This window comes from Hyperoodon ampullatus (genome assembly GCF_949752795.1).
Source record: "Hyperoodon ampullatus genome assembly, chromosome: 9".
Taxonomy (NCBI): domain Eukaryota; kingdom Metazoa; phylum Chordata; class Mammalia; order Artiodactyla; family Ziphiidae; genus Hyperoodon; species Hyperoodon ampullatus.
Genome location: NC_136922.1, coordinates 80,312,683 through 80,334,270, shown reverse-complemented (window position 1 = coordinate 80,334,270; position 21,588 = coordinate 80,312,683). Strand labels below are relative to the sequence as shown.

The 21,588-nt window shown below is 38.3% G+C and overlaps 1 pseudogene across 1 annotated transcript; it reads right to left on the bottom strand.

The window, feature by feature from the left end:
• Positions 1–15,070: 15,070 nt before the first annotated feature.
• LOC307058385 (glutathione peroxidase 7-like) lies at positions 15,071–19,626 on the bottom strand (annotated as a pseudogene). The gene is made up of 2 exons: positions 19,496–19,626; positions 15,071–15,798 (listed from the first exon to the last, which is right to left on the bottom strand). The product of its transcript is annotated as a glutathione peroxidase 7-like (transcript).
• Positions 19,627–21,588: the final 1,962 nt, after the last annotated feature.

Sequence of the window (21,588 nt, the reverse complement as noted above, 5' to 3'; positions counted from 1 at the left end):
CAGCCACAGTTCAGCTGCTGATTGGTCTCTTGTGGCTTGTGCCTACCATATTGGACAGTAGAAGGGCATGTGATTAATCTGACTTAAGGAAAAATGTGGTTACACAGGGAAAGATATTCTCATTCTAGAATTCATGATAAAATGTTTATTTTATTTATCATTGAAGTATAGTTGATTTACAGTGTTTCACGTGTACAGCAAAGTGATTCAGTTATTTAAGGACTGTGTAATCTAGCACACAGTAAGGAATGAGTAATCTAGCACACAATATTTCACCTCTTTAAGATTCAAAATATGACCAACTAGAGATCCATAGCATTAGGACCAAAGGTCAAATATCAATGTAATTTCCAATTGAAATTGATCAAAAAGGAAAATTCATATCCTAGGCCTGAGAAGACTCAAGAAAGCCGCATAGCTGTCTTTCAATATCTGAAGGAGTCTCAGAAGACAACCAGCATGAATAAATGCTCTTTGTTCAAAGGAAACTAATATTTTAAATGTATATCGAGAACTCCTCTGTTATCGTTTGAATCTGATGGCAGAATCTCGTTTCTGCTGAGAACTGGCTTCCTATATTTCCATCCTGAGGAGAAGCTTCAATGTACCCAATTCCCTCATTCTGTAATTATAAGTCTTGTGTCTCAGCCTCCTTCTGGAAAGAGCCCCCCACCTAAATGTTAGGAAGTCATTAAGAATTCATCTCCATTCAATCTTTCGAATTTCTGCCAAGATTGCTAACAGAGTGCCAAACAGCTCTTAGTTGCTTGCAGATCAGGGCTGAGCTGAGCAGGCAGGCTTACACTGAATCTTTATTTCCCATTACTGATTCTGAGTGATCTGACTTCCTATCAGATTTAATTTTGATGGCTTCTATTGGTTTTATTAGTGAAAACAGTGGGAAAAATGAATAATAACATATGAAAAAAGTCTACAGTGGAATCACATTACTAACATGGATATTTCATTCCTTAATAGCTGTCCTGGGCACAATTTGCAACTCCTTGTCAGCTGGGTATTGAATTGTTCAATAAATACATGTCTCTCTTCTGTGAAATTAGCTTACTCTACTTCTTTTTTTTTTGTAATTGTCATAAATATGGAAGCATATAACATATGGTAGTTTTATTTCTTCATCAGTATGAAGATGTGTGACATCAGAGAGAGAAAAATTGAACAGTTTGTGTGTCAGCACAATATAGACAATTAATTACTATTAAGATATACTAGGGGATAGTTTTTATTATAAGCTATCTATGTGTTTTCCAGGGTTTTGAAGAATTGTATCTATGACCATGTATTATTCAAAATATAACCATGATATCCTCCGCTCTGCTTTATAAAAATCAAATTATTACTGTCAAGCAGTGTTTGCCCTGTGAGTTTATCAAGCCACATATACCTAATGATAGTTGACCTAAAGGAGTGACAGTGCACTTTATGAAGCTGTTTAGAGTAAAAAATATACATTTTACTACAAGTGATTACCTAATCTCCTTTTACTTCCTATAAAGTCGCAGCATAAAAGTAGCTTGAATAAATGCCAAAGGGGCATAGTTTGAGATGACATATACTAAAAATTTTTACTTTTGAGGACTGCAGAAAGTGATGACTATGGAGATGTCTTTTATATTAGGAGAATATCTTTTACTGAGCACTTATATACTTCTTTTGAATAGTCCCTTTCATCTTATATGTCAAAATAAAAGAAATGAAATATACCTTTCCACCATATCAGACCCCAGAAATTGGATATTAAGTGGCATACACACACACACACACACACACACACACACACACACACTCTAGAATATTCTAGTGATTTTAAAAATGGAACTAGTTTAAAGTTGCACTTTTCTTGTGGTTCTTTACAAAAGAGAAAAAATTGGATAAAAATACAAAGCCATTTAAAACACTCAACTAAAAATGGAAACAGAGCCATATATGTATATGTGTATATATTAAAGGAAAAATCTATGTATATATTATGTATACATATATATAATACATAATACCTCCTCTCCTTTAAAGTGGCACAAATGATGCATCACCAGCCAAGCTGGGCACTTTATGTCTTGTAAGGTCACTTTTCATGCAGATTACTTGGAAGATTACTGTTTGCTTCTCTTGTGTGACTTCCATGAAGTCAGCATTCAGTAAGCCTGGCTTCCTGGCAAACAACGGAACATTCAGCTCATATGTGGGGAAAGAGATATCTCCAATGAGAAGGGAGGGCAGGGAGTGGGAGAAGTGGCAACTCTGGTACAAAGGAGCAAAGAACGGGGATTCATAAGGAGGGTGGGAGAGCCAGGTCTGCCACAGTATAGATTCCACAACTGGCACTTACTTGGCGGATGAGCCACCGGGGCACGGACCTTGGCAGCTTTACAGAGGTAACCTTTATGTGAAGAGGAACTGTTCTTCAACAATGTCTCCAATATGCTTGCCACGAATTTTTTTTCCCCTGAGAGAAAGGGGGCAAGGCATGGAAAAGCCTATTGGATTTTTTCATTCCCCATTTACCCTTTGTTGCAGAGGCAACAACGTTCATGGTTCATTGTCGAAATTTTCCTATATGCCCTGTGTGTTCTTCATCGTCCTTAAGGACATGTGAAGGACAGTTAATTAGAGGACACAACAACAGTGGCTTTTATTCGTTCACTTCATTTTCCTTTTAATTCAGGGCCATATGATAGCTAGTCCTCACTAGTAACCTTTTGTATGGGTACTTCTTTTAGTCCATCTCATCCCCAGTGGGGCCGTCTCTACCTAGAATGTTGCCTTCTGTCCTAGTGTCCCTTCTTTCACCCACAGGCCAGGTTATAAAAGTGGCTGTGATGGTGGCCCTCTTGCTTCCATTTATGTGACTATTAGTCGCCTGTAATTTGTTATTCTTAGCACTCATGTACTGACAATCAGAGGTGCCAAAGTATAGGGTACCTTGTGTTTGAGAAAGAGAAAGCCCTTGCTTAAGAGGGTTGGAGGGAATTTTATACTCTCACAGTTAGAAGCATGAATTCAGTGGGAGAAAACAAAAAAAGAATATCTAACCTTGTCTTTTGATGAATATAGAAATACCAGGAACAGTCTCCATACTGTAAAAAAAGGTATATTTGAAGAGTTTACATGCCTCTGCATGCATAATAGGCTGAGACTGGTGGTAAGCCCATTCAGACATTTCAAGTCATAGCTCCTTCGGGAATAATGTGCTATTGTGCCTGCTAGCTCCAGGCCAGAAAGGGCTTTTTCCCTTATAGCTGGCATCAGGCTTCGTGATGAATCACTTGCCTCTTGATATTTATGCTCTTCTTTTTTTGTTGGAGATTACTGGCCATGATTGATGGCTCCACGCAACTGATAAAAGCAGAAAATAGCTGCTCTAGAGTAAAACAACAGGAAGAAAAAGGCCATACTATACTTCTGCCTGAGGTTTGCAGCTAAGCTAGTCAGTTACGCTTGCCCAAGAATGGGAATTTAATTTCCTATTTTGTCCCTCAGATATTGTAGTCTTTACTCATAATCATGCTGTAAATCAAGAAAAATAGTGTCTTCTAAACTCGCAAATACTTTTTTTAATTAATTAATTTATTTTTGGCTGTGTTGGGTCTTTGTTTCTGTGCGAGGGCTTTCTCTAGTTGTGGCAAGCGGGGGCCACTCACTGTCGCGGCCTCTCTTGTTGCGGAGCACAGGCTTCAGACGCGCAGGCTCAGTAGTTGTGGCCCACGGGCTTAGTTGCTCCATGGCATGTGGGATCTTCCCAGACCAGGGCTCGAATCCGTGTCCCCTGCATTGGTAGGCAGATTCCCAACCACTGCGCCACCAGGGAAGCCCCTCGCAAATACTTTTAAGCTAGACTGAATATGGCTACATTTTGAAAGGGTGTTTTGGATTATAAAAACAGTATCATCAAAAAAAGTATCATCTTACATGTTTACTTTCTATATATTGATACTGCATTATGTACTTTTTATTTTTAGTATTTATCATAATTCTAATTGATCAGCTACTTATTAGTTATTTGTTTATTGACAGTCTTACATGCTAAACTAAGCCTCAAGAGCATAGGGACAAATCCATCTTGGTCATTACTTATACCCATCACCTACACATATGAGGTGTTCAATAAACATTTTAAATCATTGGATGAATAAATAATACAAGGTTGTATAATGTAGGGTCTCACTATATTATGTACTTTGTTATGAAAAATCAGCCAAATGTATACATTCCTATGAAAATACAAGGAAGAGGTAAGAGTAACAAGATAGGATGTGATATAGAAGTTTGTTGGGGGGGACATTTACTTTTTTGACTCAGGAGAGGAGATGAGAGCAGGTTACAAGGCAAGGATGGGTTTTGAAGTAGGACTTGAAAACAGAAGAGCAATGGAAAGTTTGAGGGGCTGAGAAGCATCAAAGATATTTGGGTAGAACAGATTGAAGCAGAGGGCTGATTTATGGGAGTTGTTGGAAATCATGCTGGAAAAGACAGATTAGGATCAGTTTGTCAAAAGGTTTGTGTAACAAACTGGAGGATTTAGTTTTCATTTAGTCAGAAAGGGTGTCAGCTAGGCTTTTCAGCAAGTACCACGATGAGAGTGAGGCACTGGGAAGCCTAATCTGAGGGCAGTGGGAATGATTTGTTTGCAGTGTGAAGAAGGAACTAAGGAGTCGCATTAGAATGCCGTCATTATTGTCTAGAAAGTGGTGAAGGAGCAGCACTTGAACTTGGGAGAGTGATGACTTGGAGGTTATCCCCATCAGTTAACAAGCCAGTCATGGCACTGTTACCAGAAATATGAAAAAACAAACGATGAAAAATGACAAGATGTCATCTTGGCTGACAAGATGAATTTAGTCGTAATCATGTAAGGTTAGAGGCACTGATCGGCCATGTTTAGAAAGTTTGACAATGCAACTGGAATTTCAGAGTTTAAAATCTTAGTGGTAGAGCAGTGCAGGATAATGGAGAATACCAACATGAGGAGCAGTGGATGGATTAAGTGGATCGGAGGTGAAGGTCATGGGGTCATTAGAGGTAAAAAGGTGAGGTTCTTTAGTGGCAAGTGGTCTGGGGGTAAAGGATGAGCCAGAAGAGAAGACAGATACAAGAGAATTACCTGTTTCCCAGCTCCTGGGATCTGCTTCTAGCTGTTTATCTAGAACTGTGATGGGGACTACGAATGAAATATAATACCACTAAATACTTAACTGAGCCTTCACTATGTGCCAAGCATGGTCATAGGCTCTGAAGGGATAGAAAGAAGTATAATTCATAACTTCCTCTCATAAGAGGTTTATAACGTAGCCAGCAAGATGTCATTTATTTAACTACTAATTATTCACAAGTGTGAAGTAAGCCCCTATGTTGTACTAGGTATAGCTACTCTTCTCTCCACTCAGAAGTCTCTCAGTTCTTTCTACTATGTTTTTTTTTTTTTTTTTTTTTGCGGTACATGGGCCTCTCACTGTTGTGGCCTCTCCTGCTGCGGAGCACAGGCTTCTGACACGCAGGCTCAGCAGCCATGGCTCACGGGCCCAGCCGCTCCGCGGCATGTGGGATCTTCCCGGACCGGGGCACGAACCCGTGTCCCCTGCATCGGCAGGCGGACTCTCAACCACTGCACCACCAGGGAAGCCCCTTTCTACTACTTTTAAAAACGTGCTGGCAAACCCTTTTGCCTACGCCTATTCTCCCTTTAACTTATCAACATTGCCCTTAAAGTGTGCTGTCAGAAGAACTGTGTGCAGAGGTAAGCTGATCTGCAAAAGTTGGAGTGTGGCCATTGTTTCACAATGGTAGAATTCCCTGGATCAGGGTGTTATCTTTCTATTAATGCAAAAGCAAAGACTGCTTTTTTTTTTTTTGCCATTTTGTGAAAATAATATAACATTTTATTATATAAGCAATTTATATTCATTGTAGAAAAATTAGGAATTAGAGATAAGTGGAAAAAAAGAAGGAAAAGGTAAAAAGGAATTCCACACTCCCAAATTCCAGTTTTTCCACATGGAATGGCCACTTCTTCATTTAACGCAGTTATTTGTTAACTTCTATGTCCAGCAGCTACATGACTGCAGGACTGTTTCCACTCCTTTCTGAGATTCCTGGGTGGCTCCTCCTACTGTGCCTTCTTAGTCCATGAGCTGCTACTTGTGCGTTTCTTTTCACTTTGCCCCAGGTCTTAGATCTGAACCCTCCTCTCAGATCTAGGCTGCTGCCCTGTGGGCACTGACCTACTGCTTAGAGCTCACTGATGTTGCACGGTCATTTCCCTGCATTGAAGAAACTGCCTACAACCGGTTCCTAGGGTCCCATGGCAGTTGCTCTGTCTTCATCAGAGCTTGGCACTGCTGCCACTCTTCTCTAGAATTTCAGTGGATTTCTTGTATACATCACATGCTACCCACATGGCTCTCAGGGTCATATGGTGATGCCCAAGCCATGAGAAAATGTTCTTCATGGAAACTGGCTGTACTCATTGCCATCACACAGGAAACCTCGGTGCCTGATACATAACTCCATTTGTCATTTCTGATTAATGCCAACTGAAACCCAAATCACCTTCTGGGAGACACTGACCTTGGGTTTTTCCTCTGATCACTTTCTTGCCTCAGAGTCTTCCCATTACACTTTGCCTCCACTCCCAGGAAAGCTGCTAGAGGCGTGGGCTCTGACAACCACCTTGATATTTCTGTCTCTCTTATTGGAGAATGTCCACCTCATTGGAGGTCCAGGTGACTCTCTCTCCCTTACTGGTGGGTGGGGCCAGTCATAGGGCACATCAGCATCCTTGATAGTGAGCTCAGAACTATAGTAAACTCTAGATTTGTTTGTCAGTTCACTCCACCATATCATCACAATACTCAGAGACATAAGAACCTGAAAACCCCATTCAGATAGGAATTTATCGGGTAAAAAAGCTGAACATTCTGGAAAGCCAGAGGAACTGATCCCAGGTAGAGCTGTGTACAGGGACTCAAATGATAGCTTCAGGACCTGGATTCTCTCCGAACATGTGAGCTCTGTTTCCTATCGTTTCCACCTTCAGACAGACTCTCTCATACCAGTGGAGACATGGCTACTGTATAGGTTGAACCAACACCCTCCCAGCCGCAAATTCAAGGAAAAAGAAGCCCTCCTAGCTTCCATCAGAAAGTTAATATTAGGCTCAAATCACTCCTTTGACAATTCCTGAATTGATCATTATTGTAGGGGAATGAAAGTAACTGATTAATGTAGGCTGGGTCACATGCCAACTCCTAGAGCTGGGGATAGGGGTGGCCCCAGAAGAAACTAGGTCACTTTTGCCAAAAAAAAATGAGAAATGGATGCTTAATTGCTCAAATCAAACACATATGTACCATAACTTCTACCCACCATTGTCCCGTGGCATACAGGTGAAAATACCATTGAGTGGGATATTGTCAGTCTATACCTGGAAAGGTGCCCCATGTACATACACCTAGAATCCTGAGACAACCTGTTATAGACGCATTTTTATTTATCAATGATGAGTTCATACTAGGTACTGTCTTGTAAAATGGTTTTTATTGTTTTATTTAAGGGATATATCATGACTATCTTTTCATATGTATATATATATGTAAACACTTTTTTGGTTTTATAAGAATCTGTTGAAAAGATTGTCACCATTTATTTAACTGTACCTTTTCCTTATTGTTGAATAGTTGTTTTCTTTTAATTTTAAGTAATTATAAATAGTTCAGCAATAAATATTTGTGTAGCTGATACTTAGGAACATATTCTTTATTGCCTCCTTAAAATGAACTACTGAAGTGGAAATTTGTGACTAGGTATACAATTTTTTAAGGCTGTTGTTACATATTGATAATATGGTGTTATTCTCTCTCCCTCTCTCTCTCTCTCTCTCTCTCTCTCTCTCTCTCTCATACACACACATACATGCACGCACACACATATTCATATTACACTGTTAGTTCATACTAAATTTGAGACCACTATTGCTTTTTCACACATATAAACTGCTGCTAAATTAAGTATTCTCATTTGAGTACAAAAGCAATCTATAAGCCTCAATTTCTTAAGACTTTATTTCAAATCCTATTTCTGCACTATGTCCAATCCAGGTTTGTGTTATCTGTAAATTACATAAGCAGGCCTTCAATATCTTCATCTAGGTCTCTGGTAAAAAGTCTGAACTGTGCAAAGCCAAGGTCTTGTTGCAGTCTACTAAAGTCTCCTTACATGTCGACATCAAATTACTAGAACTTTAGAATCTTTGAATTTAGAGTAGGAAATCAGCTCAGAATAAAATAGCTCAAGTGCCTATTTTTTTTTAACCAATTAGGAAACAGACCCAAAGAAATTTACTAATGTTTACTAAGGTCACACTGGTAGAATGATAAAGATACATACTGTTATTGTTGTTCATATTTAATTCCACTCCTTTTCCTCCCTACTTCCCAATTGTTTTATCCAAAATTATGTCATTGGAGGATTCATTACACACATCATTGAAATCAAGAAAATTATGTCAATGACATTTTCCTCTTAACCCATTAGCAGAAATGAAGTCAATGTGACATGCCTTGTTTTTTATTGTTCCATTTATTAATTCAACCTATGTTTTCTCACTGTGCTAAGGAAAGTATATATACTCCCCTTCATAGCTTGAAGATCATTCTCCCTTGTGAACATTGGAAACAAAATTAATTGGTTAGGATCTTGGTGCCCAACACCTTTTCACTTGAGGCAGGAAACTGTGTCATGGAGAAATAAAATGACTTGCTAAAGAGTAATGTTGAGTCAGTTGCCTTTTCTTTGTCATCTGTGAACATTACATCATACAGCCTGAGACTATTTCTCTTTCTTTTTATTTGGAACACATCTTTAAAGTTCTTTATATTGTGTATAGAATTTTTGAGGCTCACCTTGTTCAGTAAGGGCATTAGTCTTTCTGATAACTCATACAAGTTCACATTAATCTTTTGGCTTGGTCTTGGTCATGTCCCCACATTCCACAGCTTGTCCTAGTTCCTTTTAGAAGATGTCTTTAATTGCCTCCTTCCTTACAATTTTAGAGCATTTTAAATGATTACTTAGTTAAGATTCTTTCCCTCCAGCCCTTTCCAGCTTGCCCCTATTATCACAAAGCCCATCCCTTTAAAACGGCATGTTTTTGCCCAAAGCTTTTAAAATATCTTTTCTAAAACTTAAGTAGAACCTTCCATTCCCACACCTTACTGTTACTTGGTAGTAATTGCTGTTACCAAGTCTTGTGTATCACTATAGCTTCTACCCAAATTGTTGCTATTTCCATATTGTCAATTTGTCCTTCAGTGATGATTAAGATTACGTAGAGAGTCTTTCTTCCTCTGAGTGGACTACAGTTGTCTGGAGGATTCTTTTCCATATCCATTGTTTCCCAGCAATGCCTGTGATGGGGTATATAAGTGTGTCTAAGTCCGCAGTTCAGTATTGCAACCCCCCCCTGGCTGCTGACATAACACACATTCTCCACAATCTGATTTATTGGTAATAAAGATGGTATATCTATATATTTTTCCCTTTCTATTTGTGTTGTCTGTCTAGTTCTTCTCTCTGTTAGTTCAGGCAGGGAAAAATGGATGTTAGTACTTGAGTTCCACCAAACCCCAACACCTGGGAACCATGTCTGGAAACATTGAATACAACTCCAATGCCTGTGGTAAAAGCATGTTAGCCTCCGACTACGAAGTTCCTTAAAGATAGCTCTGAGGGACCATGTGGCAGTAAAATGAGGAAAGTTCTGTTTGATGGAGAGAAGAGGAAAAGAAGCTAGCAAAATAAATAGAAACAGAAGAAATAGATGGAAAGTGAGAGATGATACAGGAATTTACAGATATAGAAATCACACAAGTTCCCCAAATAGCTTCAGATGTGTTATATATTGTGCATGTGGTGATTTTGATGGTAAAAATAAGAGAGATCAAAAGGTAGCCAGAAAGGCTATTAGAACGATAAACGCTCTAATCTTTTTGTTTTTTAAAGACTTTTTTTTTGATGTGGACCATCTTTAAAGTCTTTATTGAATTTGTTACAATATTGCTTCTGTTTTATGTTTTGGTTTTTTGGCCGCGAGGCATGTGGGATCTTAGCTCCCTGACCAGGGATTGAACTCTCACCCCCTGCATTGGAAGGTGAAGACTTAACCACTGGACCTCCAGGGAAGTCCCTAATCTTTTTTTTAAAGGATATTGATAAAGGATATTGAAAGAAAGAGTCCATGAAAGAGACTGAAAATATTAGAAAGGAAGTATTTCTGTGTGTGTGTGTGGAGAGAGAGAGGGAGAGAAAGAAAGGGGAGAATCTTATATCAATATTTCTTAAAGTAATTTTAAAATTCAGATTCTTCAATAAGCTCAGGGATCTGTATCTTAATACCTGGTGATTTCTAAGCACACTAAAGATTAAGAACTATTATCTAAGCACATAGAAAAGGGATGGAATTTAGTGTTTACTGGCAAGAGATTAGCTTTAGATTAGAGGTAAATCTCCTCTGACACTAGTTGGAATGATGTGAAGATAGAAATATGTTTAGTATATGGTAAAGTAAAAAAGGTATATAAAAAGAAAGGCAAGAAAACTGCGTTACTTAATGTTGCATGGTTTTTCACTTCTATTATTCGTTTAAGGAGAGGAATAATTTCTCTGTGTATTAGCCTATGTGCTGGGTACTTTGCTTTTGTTCTGTGACTTAATCTTCAACAGTCACTCTATATAGTAGACATGATTATCTCTCTTTTTTTCTTAAAAAAACTAAGGCTCATAGAAATTGAGCAACATGTCAGGATGACACATCCAGGTACTGGTAGAATCAGGGTCTGGTCTCAGGTGAATCTGTCTCCACATCTCCAGCTTCTTTAGCATAGGGTAAGGGTTATCAAAGTTTTTCTGTAAAAGGCCAGGGAGTAAGATTTAAAGTTTTGTGGACAGCTACTCAACTCTGCCACTGAGTGCAAAAGCCACAGATAATAATGTAAATTGTGGGCATACCCGGTTCCAGAAAAGCTTTATTTGTGGACCCTGAAATTTAAATTTCATGTAATTTGCATTTATAACAAAATATTTTTCTTCTTTTGATATTTTTTCAACCATTTAAAAATGTAGAAACCATCTCCACCTTGCGGGCTGTACATAAACAGATGGTAGGCCAGATTTGGCCCACGAGCCATAGTTTGGCTTGTCAGCTCCTGGCCTAGGGCTCTGGCTATCGAATTCATGCTCTCCACAGCATCCTTCCAAATGTAGGAACTGAGATTATCCAATCAGAGTAAAAACTAGTGTTTTTACCAGTATGAAGTAAAAGTTTGAAATAATCATTGTTTTTCAGAGGAAAAACATGATTCTCCATTAGTTTCTATATAATTTTGCATCTTTTGATCCTGGACCAAAAAAGGAAAAAGCAGACTATAATGAGGATTATGTTGCCTATCATCTATTTGTTTTTCCAGATTCATTCTCCATACTGCTCTGAGACCGGGGAGGCTGGTCTGAATGGATTCCTCCTTATTCTCTGGTTTTGGATGGGGTTGGTCAACTGGGAGCACCAGTAGGGAATGAAAGGGAAGGAGGAAAGTCCAGTTAGGGTCTTTCTTCATCTGCTCCCTCCCTAAAAGGTCCATATAGGTGGGATGTTGACTCTAAGGTTTCAGGTCCTTTTCAAGCATCCCTCTTTGCAGGTTCCAGGAACCACTCTCTTCCTCTCTACTTCCAGTCTAGAAGGAGTGCCTGTGTCCTGCACTACTAGTCCTGGGGTGCTGCACTATCCCTCAGATTTTTCCACATCTTTCTCACACCTTTGTCTCCAGTCCTTTTATTGATCTCTTCCCATGTTACACAATTTGATTGTGACCTGTTCCTTGTGTGGACCCTGTCTAATACAAAGAATGTGATTGCTTGTAGCAATCTCTGTTTAAGAGGCTTCTGCAGAGTGTCTCATCCTCTGCAGGAAAAAAACAAACATTCTTTCCTTTGTGTCCACACTGTACCCTGTAATATATTTTTAACAGCTTTACTGAAGTTTAATTGACATACAATGAACTGCACATATTTAAAGTGCCCATTTTAATAAGTTTTGATATATATGTGTACCCATGAAATCAACACCAGAATCAGGATAATGAGTATATTCATCACACCTAAAATTTCCTTGTGCCCTTTTGTGATCTCTCCCTATTGCCCTACCTCCTCCGTTGGGCCCCATCCCCAAGCAATCACTGATCTACTTTCTGTTGTTAAAGATTAATTCACACTTTTAAGAATTATATATACCTGGAGAATCATTTCAGTATAAACTCCGTTTTTTTTTTGTCTGGCCTCTTTCTCTTGGCATAATTATTCCTTATAATATATTCAGTTATTATATTACTAAGTGTTTATTGCCTGTACATGCCAGCATATCTGTTTGCCTCTGTTTAGACTTCGCAGGTTCTTCAAGGTATGCTACACTTGTCATTGTATCCCTAGAACCTAGCACAGTACTTGATGTAGAAAAGATACTCAGTAATTATGGAAGGAAGGAAAGAAGGGAAGTGTAGGATGGCAAGTAGCCTCCATCCCCTGAGAGCTAATTGCTTCTCTAGCAATGAAATCTCTTAAGTACCTCTGTGGACAGTGTTTAATGATCTGTTCGCAGTTGAGGGCTGTCAATAGGACTCGCCCTCAGTCAGGATATGAAGCAGATGAATTTCTTGCTCTTTTACATGGGATCTATTGTCCTGCACCTCATCCTTCCTTCTTCTCATCTCCTCTGCAGGATCCAGAAATCTACCTGCCTGATGTATATAAATGATGCACCAATTTCTCACCACCCAGGCCAGCAGAGGAGAGAGGAGGGGTGGAGAGGGGATTCCCGGGGAGGAGTGATAAGGTTAGACAGCGTGGGATTCCAGAGCTGAAGCAGAAATAGTCTTGCATGTGTGCGTGGGGTACGGGTGTAGATCACATACTCCCATACAGGTACTTCCCTGAGAGAAATGAACAGGAAATGTACGTTCATAGTTTCTTTCTCTATCATTTTGGGCTAAATCTGTGGAGTCTGAAGGACTGTGGTAGCCTTTATTGAGAGCTAAATAGTATGATTCCTTCCCTTTAGGTTTCTGAACTACGAGACAACGAGATTGATTCTGCAGGAAAGCACAGGCCTTGAGAAAGCAGCTTTGACTTCAGGCTACAGTGAGTACACGAATTATTTTGGTTAATGGGCTGAAAGTCCTGTGATAGAACCCTCTCCCCTCTTTCAGATCCATGATGTCTATAGATCTTAGCCCATTTAAGTTTGGTGTAGCCTGGAAAAGTCCTCCTCCTCTATGCTCTCTTCTCCCATGGGTTTATTAACACCTATTAAAATTGTGTCTTTATTCTGGGACAGAGATGGACAATAAGAGTCCTATAGGATTAAAAAAGGTAAGAAATTCCACTGCCTCTTCCATCTCCTCTAGATGCTCTGTGGTCTTCTGTCTTCAGCCCTTTAATATAGTGGAGACTGATTATGTACACTTTAATGTGACCAAGTTCTATAGATAAGCCCAGGTTTGCTGAGCCAGCAGCCAGCTTACTTCCAAGGGATCCTGGCGCTGAAGGAATATGAGTAACTGAAATCCCAGGCTATAGATTTCAAGAGTGTTGCCTCCAATTCTTGACAATTGCATAGATATAACAATTTATACAAGAACTAAATAGATTTGTGGGTTACCCTGTAAACTTAACCACCATGTATAACACGTTGTAGAAATTTTCTTCTATTCCTGCTTTGTTAAGAGATTTCCTTAAAAATCAGGAATGGATAGTGCCTTTTTTCAAATGCTTTTTCTGAGTCCTATCGAGGTGATCATATTATTTTCTCTTTTGGTTGTTGATATGGGGAATAATGTTGATGGATTTTTGAACGTTAAATCAACCTTGCATTTCTGGAATAAACTCCACTTGGTCATCACGTATTATCCTTATTTTTTGTTTCATCTGATTTTTTATTATTTTGCTGAGGATTTTTTCAGCTATGTTCATGAGGGATACCTTCTGTGATTTCTCTTCTGTTATGTTTTTGTCTGGTTTTGCTATCAGAGTAATGCTGGCCTCACTTAGAAGAGTTGGGAAGTATTCACTCATTATCCATTTTCTGGAAGAGTTTATGTAGAATGGTAATTCTTCCTTTAATGTTTGGGAAAATTTACCAGTGAAGCCATCTGTGCCGGAGTTTTCTTTGTGGGAAGGTTTGTAACAACAAACTCAATTTCTTTGATAGCCGTAGAGAGGCTCCTCAGAATATCCAAGCTTATTTTCGAGTGATCTTTGTTAGTTTGTGTCTTTCAAGTTATCTCTCCACTTTATCCAAGTTGTTGAACTTATTGCTATAAACTTGTCTATCCTTATTATCCCTTTAATATGTTTAGAATCTGCAGTGATGTCATTTCTCTCCTTCCCAGTGTTGATAATTTGTGTTATCTCACATCTTTCCCTTATAAGTCTGGCTAGAAGTTTATCAATTTTATTAAAGTTCTCAAAAAACCAGCTTTTGATATCATTGATATTCTCTATTACTTTTTTCCCGATTTTTTAAACATTTATTATTTCCTTCCTTTGGCTCACTCTGTTAAACTTGCTCCTCCTTTCTAGTTTTTTAAATTGGAAGCTGAGGTCTTTGATTTAAGACCTTTTCACTTTTCTAATATAGACAGTTAGTACTATAAATTTTCTTCTAAGTTCTGCTTTAGAGGAAGCCCACAAATTATTTTTTTTGGTGGGGGGGGCCTTCAAGTTTTTATTGATCACAACTTATTTTTTCGTTCATCTGCAGAAAAGAATTTTTGAATGCCTCCTAGTTAGCTGTCACTGCCCTAGACACTTTCATAGGCCTTTCATCCTCATCCTCACAACAGCCCTGTGAGGTAGGAGTTGGCCCCATTTTACAGAGTTCATAACAGGTAGGAGATTATTGCTTCAGATACTTCTATTTGCCACATGTTTTCATGGACTAGAGGTTCTTACTGAGTCATTTGGTCAAGAGCTCTCACTGGTCAGGGCTTCCTACAGGTTGCTCTAAGATTCAAAGAATCAAACAATTAGAATTTTCCTGCGACAGGAGTGCTGGGCTCGGTGGGATAAGAGTGAAGGAAGTAGAGTCAGTAGTCTCTCCCTTTGTAGCACCATTTGGGTTTGCTTTGGTCACTTGTGCACAGCGCGGGGAGGGGAGGGGACAGTGGGAGAGGAGGGAAAGTGATTTTAAGTCTTCTCGCTTCTTCAGGATGGCTTCCTCACAAGCACTATAATCTGGGACCCGATCTCCTCCACCGACATGGTTGGGTCCCAAGCGCCCTATCACCTTTCCAACTGGGGCCACTAGGTACTTACAGAAGTTCCCGGTGGGCTCCTTCCCAGAAGTCTGGGTCAGGTACTTGAAGGCAGGGTGGGCACCAGTGCCGGTGACTGCGATCTTGCAAAACATGGGGAAAGAGACACTGTAGGTGCGGCGGGCAAAGCTCTCCATCTCCTTCTGCTGTCGGGTGTCTGTTGGCCAAACTGGTTGCAGAGGAACGCAAGCACGTTGAAGTGATGGGACCGCAGGTCCCGCTGTATCTGCTGCAGGGCCTGGTAGTGCTGGTCTGTGAAGCCTCACTCGCTAGCCATGTTCACCACCAGGGACACTGAGCCGCGGTGCTTCTCCAGCGACACCCCTGGATGCTGACCGCCTTGAAGTCGTAGAAGTCCTGCTGCCGCTGTGCGCAGGCGGCAGCCGCCAGGAGCAGCCACGCCGTAGCCAGCACCGCCACCTGACTCGCTCCCGAGCAGGCGGCGTGGCAAGGGCAAAGGCAGGGCGCGGCCCACAAATTTTTATATGTTGTATTTTTGTTTTAATCAGATCAAAATATCTAATTTCTCTTTTGATTTCTTGTGACCCATAGGTTATATCGAGGTGTGTTATTTACTTTCCAAATATTTGGAGATTCTTCCACAAATATTTCTATTATGGAATACTTATTTCCTGCTACTGTGGTCAGAAAACATACTTGTATGATGTGAATTTTTTGAATTTATTGAAATATTTAGTATGACTTGGAATATGGTCTACCTTGGAAGTGTAATGTGTGCATGAAGATAAGAATTTTGTATTCTGTTGCTGGGTATAATGTTCTATAAATGTGAATTATGCCAGTTGGTTAATAATGATGTTCAAATTTTCTATATCCTTATTGATCTTTACTTGTTCTATCAATTATTGAAAGATATTGAAATCTTCTACTGTTGTGGCTTTGTCTATTTCTCATTGTAGTTTTTTGTCAGTTTTCATTTCATGTAGTTTGAAGTTCTCTTATTATGTGTATAAATGTCTAGGATTATTATGTCCTCTTGATGAATTGACCTATTTATCATTAGGAAATGACCTTCTTTATATCTGACAGTATTCTTTGTTCTGAAATCTACTTTTTCTGATATTGATATAAAGATTTCAGCTTTCTTTTGATTGCTGCTAACATGGTGTTTCTTTTACCATCCTCATACCTGTGACCTATTTGTGTCTTTATATTTGAAGTGAATTTCTTATGGGCAGCATATTGTTGTGTCTTGTTTATTTATCCAACTGGAAAACCTCTGCCTATTAATTGAGGTGTTTAGACCATTTACATATTTTGTGTTTGTTCAAATGGTTTGGTTTGAATCTATCATTTTGCTGCTTGATTTCGATTTCTCTCACCAGTTCTTTATTCCCTTTTCCAAAATTTTCTGGCTTCTTTGGGATTAACTGAACACTTTTTGTGATTTAATTTTAATTCATTTGTTGGCTGAATGGCTGTAAATTTTTGTTCTGCTATTTTAGTGGCTGATTTAAAGATTGTAGTGTACATCTTTAGCTCATTACACTCTCCCTTCAAATGATGTTATACCATTTAATCAATAGTATACTAAATTTATAGTGTGCTTCCATTTCTTCTGTGCCAGCCTTTGAACTAACACAGACATACATTTTACTTTTACATTTATTATAAACCCCATGATACATGGTTTCTACTTTTGTTTAAACAATTAGTATCTTTTTTTTTGAATTTTTGAATTTAATTTAATTTATTTTTTTATACAACAGGCTCTTATTAGTTATCTGTTTTATACATATTAGTATATATATATCAATCCCAATCTCCCAATTCATCCCACCACCACCACCCCCGCCGCTTTCCCCCCTTGGTGTCCATACGTTTGTTCTCTACATCTGTGTCTCCATTTCTGCCCTGCAAACTGGTTCATCTGTACCATTTTTCTAGGTTCCACATATATGCGTTAATATACGATATTTGTTTTTCTCTTTCTGACTTACTTCACCCTGTATGACAGTCTCTAGATCCATCCACGTCTCTACAAATGACCCAATTTCGTTCCTTTTTATGGCTGAGTTATATTCCATTGTATATATGTACTACGTCTTCTTTAACCATTCATCTGTCGATGGGCATTTAGGTTGCTTCCATGACCTGGCTATTGTAAATAGTGCTGCAATGAACATTGGGGTGCGTGTGTCTTTGAATTATGGTTTTCTCTGGGTATACGCCCAGTAGTGGGATTGCTGGGTCATGTGGTAATTCTATTTGTAGTTTTTTAAGGAACCTCCATACTGTTCTCCATAGTGGCTGTATCAATTTACATTCCCACCAGCAGTGCAAGAGGGTTCCCTTTTCTCCACACCCTCTTCAGCATTTGTTGTTTGTAGATTTTCTGATGATGCCAATTCTAACTGGTGTGAGGGGATACCTCATTGTAGTTTTGATTTGCATTTCTCTAATAATTAGTGATGTTGAGCATCTTTTCATGTGCTTCTTGGCCATCTGTATGACTTCTTTGGAGAAATGTCTATTTAGGTCTTCTGCCCATGTTTTGACTGGGTTGCTTGTTTTTTTAATATTGAGCTGCATGAGCTGTTTGTATATTTTGGAGATTAATCCTTTGTCCATTGATTCATTTGCAAATATTTTCTCCCTAAACAGTTAGTATCTTTTAAAGAGCTTTACATAATAGTACAAAGCTCCTTCATGTTTTACCCATGTATTTATGTATTTTCTGGTGCTCTTCATTCCTTGTGTGGATCAGATTTCCTTCTGGCATCATTTTGTTCATCCTGAAGGTCATTCTTGGAGTGCAGGTGTGTGATGAATTCTTTCAGCCTCTGTATATCTGCAAGTCTTTATTTTGCCTTTGTTCTTGAAAGATATGTTCTAAGTTTTTTCTTTCAGTGTAATAAAGATATTGCTCTACTATCTTTTCTCTTGCATTGTTTCTGGTGACAAATTTGATGTAGTCCTTATCTTTGTTCCTCTTACATAGTGTGCCATTTTTTCTTTGACTGCTTTTAAGTTTTTTTGTTTGTTTCTCACAGGTTTTGAGCCATTTAATTACAATGTGACTTGAGGTAGTTTTTTTCATGCATATCATACCTCAGATTTACTGAGGTATGATATGGAATTATAATTTTTGTCAAATTTGGAATGTTTTTAGGCATTATATCTTCAAAAATTATTCAGTCCCATCCTCCAACTCCTCTCCTTCTGTGACTCCAATTACATGTGCTTAAAACTGCCCCACAGCTCACTGTTGCTTTTCCACTTCTTTTTTGATTCCCTTTGCTCTATGTATTTCATTTCTGATAGATTCTGTTGTCATGTTTTCAGTATATTAATTTTTCTTTTTGCCATTTATTCCATCTAGTGTTTTTATTTTAGTCTCTAGAATTTTTATTAAGGTCTTTAAATTTTTAAAATATCTTCCATGTCTCTACATACCTTTTTGAATACATGGAATACAGTTTAATTGTTTTAGTGTTCCTGTTTGATAATTCTAACATATGTATTGGTTCTGGGTTGGTCCTACTCAGTTGAATTACTTCTTCTTATGAGTGATATTTTCTTGCTTCTTTGCATGTCTGAAAATTTTTGATTGGCATTGTGAATTTCACCAGGCATTGTAAATTTTACTTTGCTGGGTACAGTTTATGTCTATTTTTATAAATATTATTGCGCTTTGTTCTGTGATGTAGTTACACTTCTTAGGAAATTGATCATTTCAGGTGTTACTTTTAAGATTTGTTAGGTACCAGAGCAGTGCTCATTTTTAAGCTAATCATCTTCCATTACTGAGGTAAAAAAAAACTTGTGTGTACTCTACTACTGTCCCTCAGTTTTTCAGGGTTATTCAGTTTGGGTGGTGGCAACAGGCACTATTCCCTGCCTTGTGTGAGCATTGGGCATTGTAACCCTTAATTATTTTGGGTGGTTCTTTCCCAAGCCTCATGTAGTTTCCTCAGTGCATGCACGAATCAGTACACAGGTGAATACTTACAGGGGTGACTTACAGATCTTCAGGTATTATGATATTCTCTCTGTGTGCAATTTCTCCTTTTGCTACTCTTTCCTGAGAACTCCAGTTGCTTTTGTCTCTTCAGAGTGTCAGTTCCATCTTCTCAGCTCAGGGAGTCTCCAGTCTCCACCTGGTTTCTTCCTTCCTGCACTGGAATGCTCTGGAAACTCTCTCATGACAGTCATAGGGCTCGTCTCTTTGTTTCCCATCTCTTGGTGATTGCTGTCTTTTGTTGCCTGATGTCAGTGCCTTGCAAGTCATTGTCTCGTATATTTTCAGTTTTTTGTTGTTTCAGATAGGAGGATAGATCTTGTCCCTGTTTCTCCATCTTGGGTGGAAGCAGAAGTCTATAACTTTTTAAAAAGGGAAAAGGGAAAATATATTAACAATTTCAAACAACTGACCAGGGATCAGTTTTGAAGCATCAACTGTTTTTAAGTCAGGTATTGGCTGTATAATCATCTCTTTCATTCAGAATTAGAAAAAATAAGAAAACTAAGATAACTTTCACTGTATTGTGCAGTAAGAATTGTTTATAATGAGACCTTAAGATACCTAAAATAAGCTGAAATATCTTTTTTATAGAGATTAATTTAATTTATTTATTTACTTGTTTTTGGCTGCATTGGGTCTTTGTTGCCACGCACGGGCTTTTCTCTAGTTGTGGCGAGCGGGGGCTACTCTTCATTGCGGTGCGCAGGCTTCCCATTGTGGTGGCTTCTCATTGTGGAGCAAGGGCTCTAGGCACGTGGGCTTCAGTAGTTGTGGCACCTGGACTTCAGTAGTTGTGACTCACGGGCTCTAGAGCGCAGGCTCAGTAGTTGTGGTGCACAGGCTTAGTTGCTCTGTGGCATGTGGGGTCTTCACGGACCAGGGCTCGAACCCATGTCCTCTTCATTGGCAGGAAGATACTCAACCACTGTGCCACCAGGGAAGCCCTGAAATATCTTTTGAGACATCAAAAACATGTTAGACTATTTTGGCAGAGTTTTACAGTTCCAAATTATCTTGCATTCTAATAAATAGCACTTATTTATATGGTAACGCTCACGTAAAGAGAATACTTGTATCATTTTTCAGCTATTTAGGATAAAGTCCAGGACTGATTGTCCTAAAGGTCTTAATCATTTTATACTGTTTTCTAACAAGTTTATTTTCTCTTCACTCTCTGCCTCTCCTGAGTGGTTTTTATTAGCATTGATGGTGAAAGTAAAGATCATAGTATTGAGTTTTAGATTTCCAGTTTCTTGCCTTTTTTCTTTCTTAGACTTTTTTGCTAGAGTATATTTTTAATGTACTACTTCTTTCTAAATGTTTTTCTAAAATATTAGTAAATTATATGCTACAATGTTAATATCAGTATGCAAAGAGATATTTTGTGTTTGGAAACGATAAGATAGTTTATTAAATGGTATTTATTTTTACAAGATTTTATACATGTTTATATATATGTGTATATATATATATATATATTTTGCACCTCTCTATAGGAAGAATCATTATGTTGCCAAGCAACAATGACTGAATAGCTATACATAACATAAATATCTAAACATAAATATCTAAAACAACCAAATTCAAAATATAAGACAAATGTTTATGTGGCCTTCTACATAAGTCAGTGATGAGCAATCCATAGCCACCCTGTGCAAAGAGACAGCCATTGATTGAATTTTAAGGTGACTATTTAGGCTACTGTCTCCGTGTTGCTACTTTGCAAATATGCTCATCGATTAACATTCATCACTAAATACGATGACAATGTTCTCACTGATGATCTTTCATTCTTTTGGAAGTAAGTAATCTAAATTGTAAAAAATGCATATTGTCTCCTTGTGGAGTGCTATAAGGGTATATTCATTTTGGATAAATGAAAAGAAATTAATCATCTCAACATTTTAATTTCTTTTGTAAATTAGTGTTTATGCAAAAATAGTTGCCTACTATTGACACTTGTGATTTTACTTAATACCGCAGATACCACCTAATCATCTCAAACCTAATTGTGTACTGTACAATTTCATTTTTAAGTTCTGCAATTTCTGCCCTTGTAAACAATGTTAAGTGTAATCCATTCAGATGTTTGAGGATTTGTCACTGCTAGCCACATTTTCCTTAAATGCTTCTTATTCTTAAAAAATTTTAAATGTTTTTTATACAATTTTAAAAGTTACTTTCCATTTACAGTTATTATAAAATATTGGCTATATTCCCGTGTAGTAT